Genomic DNA, 21381 nt, shown 5'->3' on the forward strand with positions numbered 1-21381 from the left:
TTTCTGGCTATTAGCCTTCATCAGCCTGGATAGCTTGACTCCAGTGGTGTGGAGAGCCCGGGACTCACGTCTGAGTATACCCAGCACACTCGGGGAAAATTGCAAAAAACAGAGTTAATGGACAGAATGTAGAACAATGTCATCCATTCACCCCAGTACAAGGATCTGGGCCTAAATCCATCGTTTTTTTGCACTCCACACCACTCATGGGCTAGACACTGGCTATATGCAAATTAGCTCTGACTCTGTGCCTCATGGGAACAGTCCAGTCCGAACTACCAAACCATGTCTTTCCCAGACCGGAATCAAGCATCCAAGGACCGGTTTCAGGCTATCAGCCTTCATCAGCCTGGATAGCTTGACTCCAGTGGTGTGGCGAGAGCCTGGGACTCACGTCTGAGTATACCCAGCACACTCGGGGTGAAAATTGCAAAAAACACAGTTGATGGACAGAATGTAGAATAATGTCATATATTCCCCCCAATACAAGGATCTGGGCCTAAATCTATAGTTTTGTTGCACTCCACACCACCCTGGGTTAGACAATGGCTATATGCAAATCAGCTCTGACCCTGTGCCTCATGGGAACAGTCCAGTCTGAACTACCAAGCCATGTCTTTCCCAGACCGGAATCAAGCATCCAAGGACCGGTTTCTGGCTATCATCCTTCATCAGCCTGGATAGCTTGACTCTAGTGGTGTGGAGAGCCTGGGACTCACGTCTGAGTATACCCAGCACACTCGGGGTGAAAATTGCAAAAAACACAGTTGATGGACAGAATGTAGAACAATGTCATACATTTACCCAGTACAAGGATCTGGGCCTAAATCCATCATTTTTTTGCACTCCACACCACCCTGGGTTAGACACTGGCTATATGCAAATCAGCTCTGACCCTGTGCCTCATAGAAACAGTCCAGTCCGAACTACCAAGCCATGTCTTTCCCAGACCGAAATCAAGCATCCAAGGACCGGTTTCTGGCTATCAGCCTTTATCAGCCTGGATAGCTTGACTCCAGTGGTGTGGAGAGCCTGGGACTCACGTCTGAGTATACCCAGCACACTCGGGTGAAAATTGCAAAAAACACAGTTGATGGACAGCATGTAGAACAATGTCATACATTTACCCAGTACAAGGATCTGGGCCTAAATCCAACATTTTTTTGCACTCCACACCACCCTGGGTTAGACACTGGCTATATGCAAAACAGCTCTGACCCTGTGCCTCATGGAAACAGTCCAGTCCGAACTACCAAGCCATGTCTTTCCCAGACCGGAATCAAGCATCCAAGGACCAGTTTCTGGCTATCAGCCTTCATCAGCCGGGATAGCTTGACTCCAGTGGTGTGGAGAGCCTGGGACTCACGTCTGAGTATACCCAGCACACTCGGGTGAAAATTGCAAAAAACACAGTTGATGGACAGAATGTAGAACAATGTCATACATTCACCCCAGTACAAGGATCTGGGCCTAAATCCATTGTTTTTTTGCACTCCACACCACGCTGGGTTAGACACTGGCTATATGCAAATCAGCTCTGACCCTGTGCCTCATGGGAACAGTCCAGTCTGAACTACCAAGCCATGTCTTTCCCAGACCGGAATCAAGCATCCAAGGACCGGTTTCTGGCTATCAGCCTTCATCAGCCGGGATAGCTTGACTCCAGTGGTGTGGAGAGCCTGGGACTCACGTCTGAGTATACCCAGCACACTCGGTGAAAATTGCAAAAAACAGAGTTAATGGACAGAATGTAGAACAATGTCATACATTCACCCCAGTACAAGGATCTGGGCCTAAATCCATCGTTTTGTTGCACTCCACACCACCCTGGGTTAGACACTGGCTATATGCAAATCAGCTCTGACCCTGTGCCTCATGGGAACAGTCCAGTCCGAACTACCAAGCCATGTCTTTCCCTGACCGGAATCAAGCATCCAAGGAACGGTTTCTGGCTATCAGCCTTCATCAGCCTGGATAGCTTGACTCCAGTGGTGTGGAGAGCCTGGGACTCACGTCTGAGTATACCCAGCACACTCGGGGTGAAAATTGCAAAAAACACAGTTGATGGACAGAATGTAGAAGAATGTCATACATTCACCCCAGTACAAGGATCTGGGCCTAAATCCATCGTTTTTTTGCACTCCACACCACCCTGGGTTAGACACTGGCTATATGCAAATCAGCTCTGACCCTGTGCCTCATGGGAACAGTCCAGTCCGAACTACCAAGCCATGTCTTTCCCTGACCGGAATCAAGCATCCAAGGACCGGTTTCTGGCTATCATCCTTCATCAGCCTGGATAGCTTGACTCCAGTGGTGTGGAGAGCTCGGGACTCACGTCTGAGTATACCCAGCACACTCGGGGTGAAAATTGCAAAAAACACAGTTGATGGACAGAATGTAGAACAATGTCATACATTTACCCAGTACAAAGATCTGGGCCTAAATCCATCATTTTTTTGCACTCCACACCACCCTGGGTTAGACACTGGCTATATGCAAATTAGCTCTGACTCTGTGCCTCATGGGAACAGTCCAGTCCGAACTACCAAACCATGTCTTTCCCAGACCGGAATCAAGCATCCAAGGACCGGTTTCAGGCTATCAGCCTTCATCAGCCTGGATAGCTTGACTCCAGTGGTGTGGCGAGAGCCTGGGACTCACGTCTGAGTATACCCAGCACACTCGGGGTGAAAATTGCAAAAAACACAGTTGATGGACAGAATGTAGAAGAATGTCATACATTCACCCCAGTACAAGGATCTGGGCCTAAATCCATCGTTTTTTTGCACTCCACACCACCCTGGGTTAGACACTGGCTATTTGCAAATCAGCTCTGACCCAGTGCCTCATGGGAACAGTCCAGTCCGAACTACCAAGCCATGTCTTTCCCAGACCGGAATCAAGCATCCAAGGACCGGTTTCTGGCTATCAGCCTTCATCAGCCTGGATAGCTTGACTCCAGTGGTGTGGAGAGCCTGGGGCTCACGTCTGAGTATACCCAGCACACTCTGGGTGAAAATTGCAAAAAACACAGTTGATGGACAGAATGTAGAACAATGTCATACATTTACCCAGTACAAGGATCTGGGCCTAAATCCATCATTTTTTTGCACTCCACACCACCCTGGGTTAGACACTGGCTATATGCAAATCAGCTCTGACCCTGTGCCTCATAGAAACAGTCCAGTCCGAACTACCAAGCCATGTCTTTCCCAGACCGGAATCAAGCATCCAAGGACCGGTTTCTGGCTATCAGCCTTTATCAGCCTGGATAGATTGACTCCAGTGGTGTGGAGAGTCTGGGACTCACGTCTGAGTATACCCAGCACACTCGGGTGAAAATTGCAAAAAACACAGTTGATGGACAGCATGTAGAACAATGTCATACATTTACCCAGTACAAGGATCTGGGCCTAAATCCAACATTTTTTTGCACTCCACACCACCCTGGGTTAGACACTGGCTATATGCAAAACAGCTCTGACCCTGTGCCTCATGGAAACAGTCCAGTCCGAACTACCAAGCCATGTCTTTCCCAGACCGGAATCAAGCATCCAAGGACCAGTTTCTGGCTATCAGCCTTCATCAGCCGGGATAGCTTGACTCCAGTGGTGTGGAGAGCCTGGGACTCACGTCTGAGTATACCCAGCACACTCGGGTGAAAATTGCAAAAAACACAGTTGATGGACAGAATGTAGAACAATGTCATACATTCACCCCAGTACAAGGATCTGGGCCTAAATCCATTGTTTTTTTGCACTCCACACCACGCTGGGTTAGACACTGGCTATATGCAAATCAGCTCTGACCCTGTGCCTCATGGGAACAGTCCAGTCTGAACTACCAAGCCATGTCTTTCCCAGACCGGAATCAAGCATCCAAGGACCGGTTTCTGGCTATCAGCCTTCCTCAGCCTGGATAGCTTGACTCCAGTGGTGTGGAGAGCCTGGGACTCACGTCTGAGTATACCCAGCACACTCGGGTGAAAATTGCAAAAAACACAGTTAATGGACAGAATGTAGAACAATGTCATCCATTCACCCCAGTACAAGGATCTGGGCCTAAATCTATTGTTTTTTTGCACTCCACACCACCCTGGGTTAGGCAATGGCTATATGCAAATCAGCTCTGACCCTGTGCCTCATGGGAACAGTCCAGTCTGAACTACCAAGCCATGTCTTTCCCAGACCGGAATCAAGCATCCAAGGACCGGTTTCTGGCTATCAGCCTTCATCAGCCTGGATAGCTTGACTCCAGTGGTGTGGAGAGCCTGGGACTCACGTCTGAGTATACCCAGCACACTCGGGGTGAAAATTGCAAAATACACAGTTGATGGACAGAATGTAGTAGAATGTCATACATTCACATCAGTACAAGGATCTGGGCCTAAATCCATCGTTTTGTTGCACTCCACACCACCCTGGGTTAGACACTGGCTATATGCAAATCAGCTCTGACCCTGTGCCTCATGGGAACAGTCCAGTCCGAACTACCAAGCCATGTCTTTCCCAGACCGGAATCAAGCATCCAAGGACCGGTTTCTGGCTATCAGCCTTCATCAGCCTGGATAGCTTGACTCCAGTGGTGTGGAGAGCCTGGGACTCACGTCTGAGTATACCCAGCACACTCGGGGTGAAAATTGCAAAAAACACAGTTGATGGACAGATTGTAGAAGAATGTCATACATTCACCCCAGTACAAGGATCTGGGCCTAAATCCATTGTTTTTTTGCACTCCACACGACCCTGGGTTAGACACTGGCTATATGCAAATCAGCTCTGACCCTGTGCCTCATGGGAACAGTCCAGTCCGAACTACCAAGCCATGTCTTTCCCTGACCGGAATCAAGCATCCAAGGACCGGTTTCTGGCTATCAGCCTTCATCAGCCTGGATAGCTTGACTCCAGTGGTGTGGAGAGCCTGGGACTCACGTCTGAGTATACCCAGCACACTCGGGGTGAAAATTGCAAAAAACACAGTTGATGGACAGAATGTAGAAGAATGTCATACATTCACCCCAGTACAAGGATCTGGGCCTAAATCCATCGTTTTTTTGCACTCCACACCACCCTGGGTTAGACACTGGCTATATGCAAATCAGCTCTGACCCTGTGCCTCATGGGAACAGTCCAGTCCGAACTACCAAGCCATGTCTTTCCCAGACCGGAATCAAGCATCCAAGGACCGGTTTCTGGCTATCAGCCTTTATCAGCCTGGATAGCTTGACTCCAGTGGTGTGGAGAGCCTGGGACTCACGTCTGAGTATACCCAGCACACTCGGGTGAAAATTGCAAAAAACACAGTTGATGGACAGCATGTAGAACAATGCCATACATTTACCCAGTACAAGGATCTGGGCCTAAATCCAACATTTTTTTGCACTCCACACCACCCTGGGTTAGACACTGGCTATATGCAAAACAGCTCTGACCCTGTGCCTCATGGAAACAGTCCAGTCCGAACTACCAAGCCATGTCTTTCCCAGACCGGAATCAAGCATCCAAGGACCGGTTTCTGGCTATCAGCCTTCCTCAGCCTGGATAGCTTGACTCCAGTGGTGTGGAGAGCCTGGGACTCACGTCTGAGTATACCCAGCACACTCGGGGTGAAAATTGCAAAAAACACAGTTGATGGACAGAATGTAGTAGAATGTCATACATTCACACCAGTACAAGGATCTGGGCCTAAATCCATCGTTTTGTTGCACTCCACACCACCCTGGGTTAGACACTGGCTATATGCAAATCAGCTCTGACCCTGTGCCTCATGGGAACAGTCCAGTCCGAACTACCAAGCCATGTCTTTCCCAGACCGGAATCAAGCATCCAAGGACCGGTTTCTGGCTATCAGCCTTCATCAGCCTGGATAGCTTGACTCCAGTGGTGTGGAGAGCCTGGGACTCACGTCTGAGTATACCCAGCACACTCGGGTGAAAATTGCAAAAAACACAGTTGATGGACAGAATGTAGAAGAATGTCATACATTCACCCCAGTACAAGGATCTGGGCCTAAATCCATTGTTTTTTTGCACTCCACACGACCCTGGGTTAGACACTGGCTATATGCAAATCAGCTCTGACCCTGTGCCTCATGGGAACAGTCCAGTCCGAACTACCAAGCCATGTCTTTCCCTGACCGGAATCAAGCATCCAAGGACCGGTTTCTGGCTATCAGCCTTCATCAGCCTGGATAGCTTGACTCCAGTGGTGTGGAGAGCCTGGGACTCACGTCTGAGTAAACCCAGCACACTCGGGGTGAAAATTGCAAAAAACACAGTTGATGGACAGAATGTAGAAGAATGTCATACATTCACCCCAGTACAAGGATCTGGGCCTAAATCCATCGTTTTTTTGCACTCCACACCACCCTGGGTTAGACACTGGCTATATGCAAATCAGCTCTGACCCTGTGCCTCATGGGAACAGTCCAGTCCGAACTACCAAGCCATGTCTTTCCCTGACCGGAATCAAGCATCCAAGGACCGGTTTCTGGCTATCAGCCTTCATCAGCCTGGATAGCTTGACTCCAGTGGTGTGGAGAGCCTGGGACTCACGTCTGAGTATACCCAGCACACTCGGGGTGAAAATTGCAAAAAACACAGTTGATGGACAGAATGTAGAAGAATGTCATACATTCACCCCAGTACAAGGATCTGGGCCTAAATCCATCGTTTTTTTGCACTCCACACCACCCTGGGTTAGACACTGGCTATATGCAAATCAGCTCTGACCCTGTGTCTCATGGGAACAGTCCAGTCCGAACTACCAAGCCATGTCTTTCCCAGACCGGAATCAAGCATCCAAGGACCGGTTTCTGGCTATCAGCCTTTATCAGCCTGGATAGCTTGACTCCAGTGGTGTGGAGAGCCTGGGACTCACGTCTGAGTATACCCAGCACACTCGGGTGAAAATTGCAAAAAACACAGTTGATGGACAGCATGTAGAACAATGCCATACATTTACCCAGTACAAGGATCTGGGCCTAAATCCAACATTTTTTTGCACTCCACACCACCCTGGGTTAGACACTGGCTATATGCAAAACAGCTCTGACCCTGTGCCTCATGGAAACAGTCCAGTCCGAACTACCAAGCCATGTCTTTCCCAGACCGGAATCAAGCATCCAAGGACCGGTTTCTGGCTATCAGCCTTCCTCAGCCTGGATAGCTTGACTCCAGTGGTGTGGAGAGCCTGGGACTCACGTCTGAGTATACCCAGCACACTCGGGTGAAAATTGCAAAAAACACAGTTAATGGACAGAATGTAAAACAATGTCATCCATTCACCCCAGTACAAGGATCTGGGCCTAAATCTATTGTTTTTTTGCACTCCACACCACCCTGGGTTAGACAATGGCTATATGCAAATCAGCTCTGACCCTGTGCCTCATGGGAACAGTCCAGTCTGAACTACCAAGCCATGTCTTTCCCAGACCGGAATCAAGCATCCAAGGACCGGTTTCTGGCTATCAGCCTTCATCAGCCTGGATAGCTTGACTCCAGTGGTGTGGAGAGCCTGGGACTCACGTCTGAGTATACCCAGCACACTCGGGGTGAAAATTGCAAAAAACACAGTTGATGGACAGAATGTAGTAGAATGTCATACATTCACACCAGTACAAGGATCTGGGCCTAAATCCATCATTTTGTTGCACTCCACACCACCCTGGGTTAGACACTGGCTATATGCAAATCAGCTCTGACCCTGTGCCTCATGGGAACAGTCCAGTCCGAACTACCAAGCCATGTCTTTCCCAGACCGGAATCAAGCATCCAAGGACCGGTTTCTGGCTATCAGCCTTCATCAGCCTGGATAGCTTGACTCCAGTGGTGTGGAGAGCCTGGGACTCACGTCTGAGTATACCCAGCACACTCGGGTGAAAATTGCAAAAAACACAGTTGATGGACAGAATGTAGAAGAATGTCATACATTCACCCCAGTACAAGGATCTGGGCCTAAATCCATTGTTTTTTTGCACTCCACACGACCCTGGGTTAGACACTGGCTATATGCAAATCAGCTCTGACCCTGTGCCTCATGGGAACAGTCCAGTCCGAACTACCAAGCCATGTCTTTCCCTGACCGGAATCAAGCATCCAAGGACCGGTTTCTGGCTATCAGCCTTCATCAGCCTGGATAGCTTGACTCCAGTGGTGTGGAGAGCCTGGGACTCACGTCTGAGTAAACCCAGCACACTCGGGGTGAAAATTGCAAAAAACACAGTTGATGGACAGAATGTAGAAGAATGTCATACATTCACCCCAGTACAAGGATCTGGGCCTAAATCCATCGTTTTTTTGCACTCCACACCACCCTGGGTTAGACACTGGCTATATGCAAATCAGCTCTGACCCTGTGCCTCATGGGAACAGTCCAGTCCGAACTACCAAGCCATGTCTTTCCCTGACCGGAATCAAGCATCCAAGGACCGGTTTCTGGCTATCATCCTTCATCAGCCTGGATAGCTTGACTCCAGTGGTGTGGAGAGCTCGGGACTCACGTCTGAGTATACCCAGCACACTCGGGGTGAAAATTGCAAAAAACACAGTTGATGGACAGAATGTAGAACAATGTCATACATTTACCCAGTACAAAGATCTGGGCCTAAATCCATCATTTTTTTGCACTCCACACCACCCTGGGAAAGACACTGGCTATATGCAAATTAGCTCTGACTCTGTGCCTCATGGGAACAGTCCAGTCCGAACTACCAAACCATGTCTTTCCCAGACCGGAATCAAGCATCCAAGGACCGGTTTCAGGCTATCAGCCTTCATCAGCCTGGATAGCTTGACTCCAGTGGTGTGGCGAGAGCCTGGGACTCACGTCTGAGTATACCCAGCACACTCGGGGTGAAAATTGCAAAAAACACAGTTGATGGACAGAATGTAGAAGAATGTCATACATTCACCCCAGTACAAGGATCTGGGCCTAAATCCATCGTTTTTTTGCACTCCACACCACCCTGGGTTAGACACTGGCTATTTGCAAATCAGCTCTGACCCAGTGCCTCATGGGAACAGTCCAGTCCGAACTACCAAGCCATGTCTTTCCCAGACCGGAACCAAGCATCCAAGGACCGGTTTCTGGCTATCAGCCTTCATCAGCCTGGATAGCTTGACTCCAGTGGTGTGGAGAGCCTGGGACTCACGTCTGAGTATACCCAGCACACTCTGGGTGAAAATTGCAAAAAACACAGTTGATGGACAGAATGTAGAACAATGTCATACATTTACCCAGTACAAGGATCTGGGCCTAAATCCATCATTTTTTTGCACTCCACACCACCCTGGGTTAGACACTGGCTATATGCAAATCAGCTCTGACCCTGTGCCTCATAGAAACAGTCCAGTCCGAACTACCAAGCCATGTCTTTCCCAGACCGGAATCAAGCATCCAAGGACCGGTTTCTGGCTATCAGCCTTTATCAGCCTGGATAGATTGACTCCAGTGGTGTGGAGAGTCTGGGACTCACGTCTGAGTATACCCAGCACACTCGGGTGAAAATTGCAAAAAACACAGTTGATGGACAGCATGTAGAACAATGTCATACATTTACCCAGTACAAGGATCTGGGCCTAAATCCAACATTTTTTTGCACTCCACACCACCCTGGGTTAGACACTGGCTATATGCAAAACAGCTCTGACCCTGTGCCTCATGGAAACAGTCCAGTCCGAACTACCAAGCCATGTCTTTCCCAGACCGGAATCAAGCATCCAAGGACCAGTTTCTGGCTATCAGCCTTCATCAGCCGGGATAGCTTGACTCCAGTGGTGTGGAGAGCCTGGGACTCACGTCTGAGTATACCCAGCACACTCGGGTGAAAATTGCAAAAAACACAGTTGATGGACAGAATGTAGAACAATGTCATACATTCACCCCAGTACAAGGATCTGGGCCTAAATCCATTGTTTTTTTGCACTCCACACCACGCTGGGTTAGACACTGGCTATATGCAAATCAGCTCTGACCCTGTGCCTCATGGGAACAGTCCAGTCTGAACTACCAAGCCATGTCTTTCCCAGACCGGAATCAAGCATCCAAGGACCGGTTTCTGGCTATCAGCCTTCCTCAGCCTGGATAGCTTGACTCCAGTGGTGTGGAGAGCCTGGGACTCACGTCTGAGTATACCCAGCACACTCGGGTGAAAATTGCAAAAAACACAGTTAATGGACAGAATGTAGAACAATGTCATCCATTCACCCCAGTACAAGGATCTGGGCCTAAATCTATTGTTTTTTTGCACTCCACACCACCCTGGGTTAGGCAATGGCTATATGCAAATCAGCTCTGACCCTGTGCCTCATGGGAACAGTCCAGTCTGAACTACCAAGCCATGTCTTTCCCAGACCGGAATCAAGCATCCAAGGACCGGTTTCTGGCTATCAGCCTTCATCAGCCTGGATAGCTTGACTCCAGTGGTGTGGAGAGCCTGGGACTCACGTCTGAGTATACCCAGCACACTCGGGGTGAAAATTGCAAAATACACAGTTGATGGACAGAATGTAGTAGAATGTCATACATTCACACCAGTACAAGGATCTGGGCCTAAATCCATCGTTTTGTTGCACTCCACACCACCCTGGGTTAGACACTGGCTATATGCAAATCAGCTCTGACCCTGTGCCTCATGGGAACAGTCCAGTCCGAACTACCAAGCCATGTCTTTCCCAGACCGGAATCAAGCATCCAAGGACCGGTTTCTGGCTATCAGCCTTCATCAGCCTGGATAGCTTGACTCCAGTGGTGTGGAGAGCCTGGGACTCACGTCTGAGTATACCCAGCACACTCGGGGTGAAAATTGCAAAAAACACAGTTGATGGACAGAATGTAGAAGAATGTCATACATTCACCCCAGTACAAGGATCTGGGCCTAAATCCATTGTTTTTTTGCACTCCACACGACCCTGGGTTAGACACTGGCTATATGCAAATCAGCTCTGACCCTGTGCCTCATGGGAACAGTCCAGTCCGAACTACCAAGCCATGTCTTTCCCTGACCGGAATCAAGCATCCAAGGACCGGTTTCTGGCTATCAGCCTTCATCAGCCTGGATAGCTTGACTCCAGTGGTGTGGAGAGCCTGGGACTCACGTCTGAGTATACCCAGCACACTCGGGGTGAAAATTGCAAAAAACACAGTTGATGGACAGAATGTAGAAGAATGTCATATATTCACCCCAGTACAAGGATCTGGGCCTAAATCCATCGTTTTTTTGCACTCCACACCACCCTGGGTTAGACACTGGCTATATGCAAATCAGCTCTGACCCTGTGCCTCATGGGAACAGTCCAGTCCGAACTACCAAGCCATGTCTTTCCCTGACCGGAATCAAGCATCCAAGGACCGGTTTCTGGCTATCATCCATCATCAGCCTGGATAGCTTGACTCCAGTGGTGTGGAGAGCCAGGGACTCACGTCTGAGTATACCCAGCACACTCGGGGTGAAAATTGCAAAAAACACAGTTGATGGACAGAATGTAGAACAATGTCATACATTTACCCAGTACAAAGATCTGGGCCTAAATCCATCATTTTTTTGCACTCCACACCACCCTGGGTTAGACACTGGCTATATGCAAATCAGCTCTGACCCTGTGCCTCATAGAAACAGTCCAGTCCGAACTACCAAGCCATGTCTTTCCCAGACTGGAATCAAGCATCCAAGGACCGGTTTCTGGCTATCAGCCTTTATCAGCCTGGATAGCTTGACTCCAGTGGTGTGGAGAGCCTGGGACTCACGTCTGAGTATACCCAGCACACTCGGGTGAAAATTGCAAAAAACACAGTTGATGGACAGCATGTAGAACAATGCCATACATTTACCCAGTACAAGGATCTGGGCCTAAATCCAACATTTTTTTGCACTCCACACCACCCTGGGTTAGACACTGGCTATATGCAAAACAGCTCTGACCCTGTGCCTCATGGAAACAGTCCAGTCCGAACTACCAAGCCATGTCTTTCCCAGACCGGAATCAAGCATCCAAGGACCGGTTTCTGGATATCAGCCTTCATCAGCCGGGATAGCTTGACTCCAGTGGTGTGGAGAGCCTGGGACTCACGTCTGAGTATACCCAGCACACTCGGGTGAAAATTGCAAAAAACACAGTTGATGGACAGAATGTAGAACAATGTCATACATTCACCCCAGTACAAGGATCTGGGCCTAAATCCATTGTTTTTTTGCACTCCACACCACCCTGGGTTAGACACTGGCTATATGCAAATCAGCTCTGACCCTGTGCCTCATGGGAACAGTCCAGTCTGAACTACCAAGCCATGTCTTTCCCAGACCGGAATCAAGCATCCAAGGACCGGTTTCTGGCTATTAGCCTTCATCAGCCTGGATAGCTTGACTCCAGTGGTGTGGAGAGCCTGGGACTCACGTCTGAGTATACCCAGCACACTCGGTGAAAATTGCAAAAAACAGAGTTAATGGACAGAATGTAGAACAATGTCATCCATTCACCCCAGTACAAGGATCTGGGCCTAAATCCATCGTTTTTTTGCACTCCACACCACTCATGGGCTAGACACTGGCTATATGCAAATTAGCTCTGACTCTGTGCCTCATGGGAACAGTCCAGTCCGAACTACCAAACCATGTCTTTCCCAGACCGGAATCAAGCATCCAAGGACCGGTTTCAGGCTATCAGCCTTCATCAGCCTGGATAGCTTGACTCCAGTGGTGTGGCGAGAGCCTGGGACTCACGTCTGAGTATACCCAGCACACTCGGGGTGAAAATTGCAAAAAACACAGTTGATGGACAGAATGTAGAATAATGTCATACATTCACCCCAGTACAAGGATCTGGGCCTATATCCATCTTTTTTTGCACTCCACACCACCCTGAGTTAGACACTGGCTATATGCAAATCAGCTCTGACCCTGTGCCTCATGGGAACAGTCCAGTCCGAACTACCAAGCCATGTCTTTCCCAGACCGGAATCAAGCATCCAAGGACTGGTTTCTGGCTATCATCCATCATCAGCCTGGATAGCTTGACTCCAGTGGTGTGGAGAGCCCGGGACTCACGTCTGAGTATACCCAGCACACTCGGGGTGAAAATTGCAAAAAACACAGTTGATGGACAGAATGTAGAACAATGTCATACATTTACCCAGTACAAAGATCTGGGCCTAAATCCATCATTTTTTTGCACTCCACACCACCCTGGGTTAGACACTGGCTATATGCAAATCAGCTCTGACCCTGTGCCTCATAGAAACAGTCCAGTCCGAACTACCAAGCCATGTCTTTCCCAGACCGGAATCAAGCATCCAAGGACCGGTTTCTGGCTATCAGCCTTTAACAGCCTGGATAGCTTGACTCCAGTGGTGTGGAGAGCCTGGGACTCACGTCTGAGTATACCCAGCACACTCGGGTGAAAATTGCAAAAAACACAGTTGATGGACAGCATGTAGAACAATGTCATACATTTACCCAGTACAAGGATCTGGGCCTAAATCCAACATTATTTTGCACTCCACACCACCCTGGGTTAGACACTGGCTATATGCAAAACAGCTCTGACCCTGTGCCTCATGGAAACAGTCCAGTCCGAACTACCAAGCCATGTCTTTCCCAGACCGGAATCAAGCATCCAAGGACCGGTTTCTGGATATCAGCCTTCATCAGCCGGGATAGCTTGACTCCAGTGGTGTGGAGAGCCTGGGACTCACGTCTGAGTATACCCAGCACACTCGGGTGAAAATTGCAAAAAACACAGTTGATGGACAGAATGTAGAACAATGTCATACATTCACCCCAGTACAAGGATCTGGGCCTAAATCCATTGTTTTTTTGCACTCCACACCACCCTGGGTTAGACACTGGCTATATGCAAATCAGCTCTGACCCTGTGCCTCATGGGAACAGTCCAGTCTGAACTACCAAGCCATGTCTTTCCCAGACCGGAATCAAGCATCCAAGGACCGGTTTCTGGCTATTAGCCTTCATCAGCCTGGATAGCTTGACTCCAGTGGTGTGGAGAGCCTGGGACTCACGTCTGAGTATACCCAGCACACTCGGGGAAAATTGCAAAAAACAGAGTTAATGGACAGAATGTAGAACAATGTCATCCATTCACCCCAGTACAAGGATCTGGGCCTAAATCCATCGTTTTTTTGCACTCCACACCACTCATGGGCTAGACACTGGCTATATGCAAATTAGCTCTGACTCTGTGCCTCATGGGAACAGTCCAGTCCGAACTACCAAACCATGTCTTTCCCAGACCGGAATCGAGCATCCAAGGACTGGTTTCTGGCTATCAGCCTTTATCAGCCTGGATAGCTTGACTCCAGTGGCGGGGAGAGCCTGGGACTCACATCTGAGTATACCCAGCACACTCGGGGTGACAATTGCAAAAAACACAGTTGATGGACAGAATGTAGAACAATGTCATATATTCCCCCCAATACAAGGATCTGGGCCTAAATCTATTGTTTTTTGCACTCCACACCACCCTGGGTTAGACAATGGCTATATGCAAATCAGCTCTGACCCTGTGCCTCATGGGAACAGTCCAGTCTGAACTACCAAGCCATGTCTTTCCCAGACCGGAATCAAGCATCCAAGGACCGGTTTCTGGCTATCAGCCTTCATCAGCCTGGATAGCTTGACTCCAGTGGTGTGGAGAGCCTGGGACTCACGTCTGAGTATACCCAGCACACTCGGGGTGAAAATTGCAAAAAACACAGTTGATGGACAGAATGTAGAAGAATGTCATACATTCACCCCAGTACAAGGATCTGGGCCTAAATCCATCGTTTTTTTGCACTCCACACCACCCTGGGTTAGACACTGGCTATATGCAAATCAGCTCTGACCCTGTGCCTCATGGGAACAGTCCAGTCCGAACTACCAAGCCATGTCTTTCCCAGACCGGAATCAAGCATCCAAGGACCGGTTTCTGGCTATCAGCCTTCATCAGCCTGGATAGCTTGACTCCAGTGGTGTGGAGAGCCCGGGACTCACGCCTGAGTATACCCAGCACACTCGGGGTGAAAATTGCAAAAAACACAGTTGATGGACAGAATGTAGAACAATGTCATACATTTACCCAGTACAAAGATCTGGGCCTAAATCCATCATTGTTTTGCACTCCACACCACCCTGGGTTAGACACTGGCTATATGCAAATTAGCTCTGACTCTGTGCCTCATGGGAACAGTCCAGTCCGAACTACCAAACCATGTCTTTCCCAGACCGGAATCAAGCATCCAAGGACCGGTTTCAGGCTATCAGCCTTCATCAGCCTGGATAGCTTGACTCCAGTGGTGTGGCGAGAGCCTGGGACTCACGTCTGAGTATACCCAGCACACTCGGGGTGAAAATTGCAAAAAACACAGTTGATGGACAGAATGTAGAAGAATGTCATACATTCACCCCAGTACAAGGATCTGGGCCTAAATCCATCGTTTTTTTGCACTCCACACCATCCTGGGTTAGACACTGGCTATTTGCAAATCAGCTCTGACCCAGTGCCTCATCGGAACAGTCCAGTCCGAACTACCAAGCCATGTCTTTCCCAGACCGGAATCAAGCATCCAAGGATCGGTTTCTGGCTATCAGCCTTCATCAGCCTGGATAGCTTGACTCCAGTGGTGTGGAGAGCCTGGGACTCACGTCTGAGTATACCCAGCACACTCTGGGTGAAAATTGCAAAAAACACAGTTGATGGACAGAATGTAGAACAATGTCATACATTTACCCAGTACAAGGATCTGGGCCTAAATCCATCATTTTTTTGCACTCCACACCACCCTGGGTTAGACACTGGCTATATGCAAATCAGCTCTGACCCTGTGCCTCATAGAAACAGTCCAGTCCGAACTACCAAGCCATGTCTTTCCCAGACCGGAATCAAGCATCCAAGGACCGGTTTCTGGCTATCAGCCTTTATCAGCCTGGATAGCTTGACTCCAGTGGTGTGGAGAGTCTGGGACTCACGTCTGAGTATACCCAGCACACTCGGGTGAAAATTGCAAAAAACACAGTTGATGGACAGCATGTAGAACAATGTCATACATTTACCCAGTACAAGGATCTGGGCCTAAATCCAACATTTTTTTGCACTCCACACCACCCTGGGTTAGACACTGGCTATATGCAAAACAGCTCTGACCCTGTGCCTCATGGAAACAGTCCAGTCCGAACTACCAAGCCATGTCTTTCCCAGACCGGAATCAAGCATCCAAGGACCAGTTTCTGGCTATCAGCCTTCATCAGCCGGGATAGCTTGACTCCAGTGGTGTGGAGAGCCTGGGACTCACGTCTGAGTATACCCAGCACACTCGGGTGAAAATTGCAAAAAACACAGTTGATGGACAGAATGTAGAACAATGTCATACATTCACCCCAGTACAAGGATCTGGGCCTAAATCCATTGTTTTTTTGCACTCCACACCATGCTGGGTTAGACACTGGCTATATGCAAATCAGCTCTGACCCTGTGCCTCATGGGAACAGTCCAGTCTGAACTACCAAGCCATGTCTTTCCCAGACCGGAATCAAGCATCCAAGGACCGGTTTCTGGCTATCAGCCTTCCTCAGCCTGGATAGCTTGACTCCAGTGGTGTGGAGAGCCTGGGACTCACGTCTGAGTATACCCAGCACACTCGGGTGAAAATTGCAAAAAACACAGTTAATGGACAGAATGTAGAACAATGTCATCCATTCATCCCAGTACAAGGATCTGGGCCTAAATCTATTGTTTTTTTGCACTCCACACCACCCTGGGTTAGACAATGGCTATATGCAAATCAGCTCTGACCCTGTGCCTCATGGGAACAGTCCAGTCTGAACTACCAAGCCATGTCTTTCCCAGACCGGAATCAAGCATCCAAGGACCGGTTTCTGGCTATCAGCCTTCATCAGCCTGGATAGCTTGACTCCAGTGGTGTGGAGAGCCTGGGACTCACGTCTGAGTATACCCAGCACACTCGGGGTGAAAATTGCAAAATACACAGTTGATGGACAGAATGTAGTAGAATGTCATACATTCACACCAGTACAAGGATCTGGGCCTAAATCCATCGTTTTGTTGCACTCCACACCACCCTGGGTTAGACACTGGCTATATGCAAATCAGCTCTGACCCTGTGCCTCATGGGAACAGTCCAGTCCGAACTACCAAGCCATGTCTTTCCCAGACCGGAATCAAGCATCCAAGGACCGGTTTCTGGCTATCAGCCTTCATCAGCCTGGATAGCTTGACTCCAGTGGTGTGGAGAGCCTGGGACTCACGTCTGAGTATACCCAGCACACGCGGGGTGAAAATTGCAAAAAACACAGTTGATGGACAGAATGTAGAAGAATGTCATACATTCACCCCAGTACAAGGATCTGGGCCTAAATCCATTGTTTTTTTGCACTCCACACGACCCTGGGTTAGACACTGGCTATATGCAAATCAGCTCTGACCCTGTGCCTCATGGGAACAGTCCAGTCCGAACTACCAAGCCATGTCTTTCCCTGACCGGAATCAAGCATCCAAGGACCGGTTTCTGGCTATCAGCCTTCATCAGCCTGGATAGCTTGACTCCAGTGGTGTGGAGAGCCTGGGACTCACGTCTGAGTATACCCAGCACACTCGGGGTGAAAATTGCAAAAAACACAGTTGATGGACAGAATGTAGAAGAATGTCATACATTCACCCCAGTACAAGGATCTGGGCCTAAATCCATCGTTTTTTTGCACTCCACACCACCCTGGGTTAGACACTGGCTATATGCAAATCAGCTCTGACCCTGTGCCTCATGGGAACAGTCCAGTCCGAACTACCAAGCCATGTCTTTCCCTGACCGGAATCAAGCATCCAAGGACCGGTTTCTGGCTATCATCCATCATCAGCCTGGATAGCTTGACTCCAGTGGTGTGGAGAGCCCGGGACTCACGTCTGAGTATACCCAGCACACTCGGGGTGAAAATTGCAAAAAACACAGTTGATGGACAGAATGTAGAACAATGTCATACATTTACCCAGTACAAAGATCTGGGCCTAAATCCATCATTTTTTTGCACTCCACACCACCCTGGGTTAGACACTGGCTATATGCAAATCAGCTCTGACCCTGTGCCTCATAGAAACAGTCCAGTCCGAACTACCAAGCCATGTCTTTCCCAGACCGGAATCAAGCATCCAAGGACCGGTTTCTGGCTATCAGCCTTTATCAGCCTGGATAGCTTGACTCCAGTGGTGTGGAGAGCCTGGGACTCACGTCTGAGTATACCCAGCACACTCGGGTGAAAATTGCAAAAAACACAGTTGATGGACAGCATGTAGAACAATGTCATACATTTACCCAGTACAAGGATCTGGGCCTAAATCCAACATTTTTTTGCACTCCACACCACCCTGGGTTAGACACTGGCTATATGCAAAACAGCTCTGACCCTGTGCCTCATGGAAACAGTCCAGTCCGAACTACCAAGCCATGTCTTTCCCAGACCGGAATCAAGCATCCAAGGACCGGTTTCTGGATATCAGCCTTCATCAGCCGGGATAGCTTGACTCCAGTGGTGTGGAGAGCCTGGGACTCACGTCTGAGTATACCCAGCACACTCGGGTGAAAATTGCAAAAAACACAGTTGATGGACAGAATGTAGAACAATGTCATACATTCACCCCAGTACAAGGATCTGGGCCTAAATCCATTGTTTTTTTGCACTCCACACCACCCTGGGTTAGACACTGGCTATATGCAAATCAGCTCTGACCCTGTGCCTCATGGGAACAGTCCAGTCTGAACTACCAAGCCATGTCTTTCCCAGACCGGAATCAAGCATCCAAGGACCGGTTTCTGGCTATTAGCCTTCATCAGCCTGGATAGCTTGACTCCAGTGGTGTGGAGAGCCTGGGACTCACGTCTGAGTATACCCAGCACACTCGGTGAAAATTGCAAAAAACAGAGTTAATGGACAGAATGTAGAACAATGTCATCCATTCACCCCAGTACAAGGATCTGGGCCTAAATCCATCGTTTTTTTGCACTCCACACCACTCATGGGCTAGACACTGGCTATATGCAAATTAGCTCTGACTCTGTGCCTCATGGGAACAGTCCAGTCCGAACTACCAAACCATGTCTTTCCCAGACCGGAATCAAGCATCCAAGGACCGGTTTCAGGCTATCAGCCTTCATCAGCCTGGATAGCTTGACTCCAGTGGTGTGGCGAGAGCCTGGGACTCACGTCTGAGTATACCCAGCACACTCGGGGTGAAAATTGCAAAAAACACAGTTGATGGACAGAATGTAGAATAATGTCATACATTCACCCCAGTACAAGGATCTGGGCCTATATCCATCTTTTTTTGCACTCCACACCACCCTGAGTTAGACACTGGCTATATGCAAATCAGCTCTGACCCTGTGCCTCATGGGAACAGTCCAGTCCGAACTACCAGGCCATGTCTTTCCCAGACCGGAATGAAGCATCCAAGGACTGGTTTCTGGCTATCATCCATCATCAGCCTGGATAGCTTGACTCCAGTGGTGTGGAGAGCCCGGGACTCACGTCTGAGTATACCCAGCACACTCGGGGTGAAAATTGCAAAAAACACAGTTGATGGACAGAATGTAGAACAATGTCATACATTTACCCAGTACAAAGATCTGGGCCTAAATCCATCATTTTTTTGCACTCCACACCACCCTGGGTTAGACACTGGCTATATGCAAATCAGCTCTGACCCTGTGCCTCATAGAAACAGTCCAGTCCGAACTACCAAGCCATGTCTTTCCCAGACCGGAATCAAGCATCCAAGGACCGGTTTCTGGCTATCAGCCTTTATCAGCCTGGATAGCTTGACTCCAGTGGTGTGGAGAGCCTGGGACTCACGTCTGAGTATACCCAGCACACTCGGGTGAAAATTGCAAAAAACACAGTTGATGGACAGCATGTAGAACAATGTCATACATTTACCCAGTACAAGGATCTGGGCCTAAATCCAACATTTTTTTGCACTCCACACCACCCTGGGTTAGACACTGGCTATATGCAAAACAGCTCTGACCCTGTGCCTCATGGAAACAGTCCAGTCCGAACTACCAAGCCATGTCTTTCCCAGACCGGAATCAAGCATCCAAGGACCGGTTTCTGGATATCAGCCTTCATCAGCCGGGATAGCTTGACTCCAGTGGTGTGGAGAGCCTGGGACTCACGTCTGAGTATACCCAGCACACTCGGGTGAAAATTGCAAAAAACACAGTTGATGGACAGAATGTAGAACAATGTCATACATTCACCCCAGTACAAGGATCTGGGCCTAAATCCATTGTTTTTTTGCACTCCACACCACCCTGGGTTAGACACTGGCTATATGCAAATCAGCTCTGACCCTGTGCCTCATGGGAACAGTCCAGTCTGAACTACCAAGCCATGTCTTTCCCAGACCGGAATCAAGCATCCAAGGACCGGTTTTTTTATTTTTTTATTTTTTTATTCATTTATAAAGCGCTATATCACCCCGAGGTATCTAAGCGCTCACAATGGACACATAACACTGGCAAGAACACATGACCTCTCACTACGATGAACCCCAAGCTTCCAAGAAGAGCAGTGTCTTCAGGTGCTTTCTAAAAATGAGGAGATTAGCTTCTTTCCTCAAACTGAACTACCAAGCCATGTCTTTCCCAGACCGGAATCAAGCATCCAAGGACCGGTTTCTGGCTATTAGCCTTCATCAGCCTGGATAGCTTGACTCCAGTGGTGTGGAGAGCCCGGGACTCACGTCTGAGTATACCCAGCACACTCGGGGAAAATTGCAAAAAACAGAGTTAATGGACAGAATGTAGAACAATGTCATCCATTCACCCCAGTACAAGGATCTGGGCCTAAATCCATCGTTTTTTTGCACTCCACACCACTCATGGGCTAGACACTGGCTATATGCAAATTAGCTCTGACTCTGTGCCTCATGGGAACAGTCCAGTCCGAACTACCAAACCATGTCTTTCCCAGACCGGAATCAAGCATCCAAGGACCGGTTTCAGGCTATCAGCCTTCATCAGCCTGGATAGCTTGACTCCAGTGGTGTGGCGAGAGCCTGGGACTCACGTCTGAGTATACCCAGCACACTCGGGGTGAAAATTGCAAAAAACACAGTTGATGGACAGAATGTAGAATAATGTCATATATTCCCCCCAATACAAGGATCTGGGCCTAAATCTATTGTTTTGTTGCACTCCACACCACCCTGGGTTAGACAATGGCTATATGCAAATCAGCTCTGACCCTGTGCCTCATGGGAACAGTCCAGTCTGAACTACCAAGCCATGTCTTTCCCAGACCGGAATCAAGCATCCAAGGACCGGTTTCTGGCTATCATCCTTCATCAGCCTGGATAGCTTGACTCTAGTGGTGTGG

The sequence above is a fragment of the Lissotriton vulgaris genome, chromosome 2_1 (assembly GCF_964263255.1).
Source record: "Lissotriton vulgaris chromosome 2_1, aLisVul1.2, whole genome shotgun sequence".
Lineage (NCBI taxonomy): Eukaryota > Metazoa > Chordata > Amphibia > Caudata > Salamandridae > Lissotriton > Lissotriton vulgaris.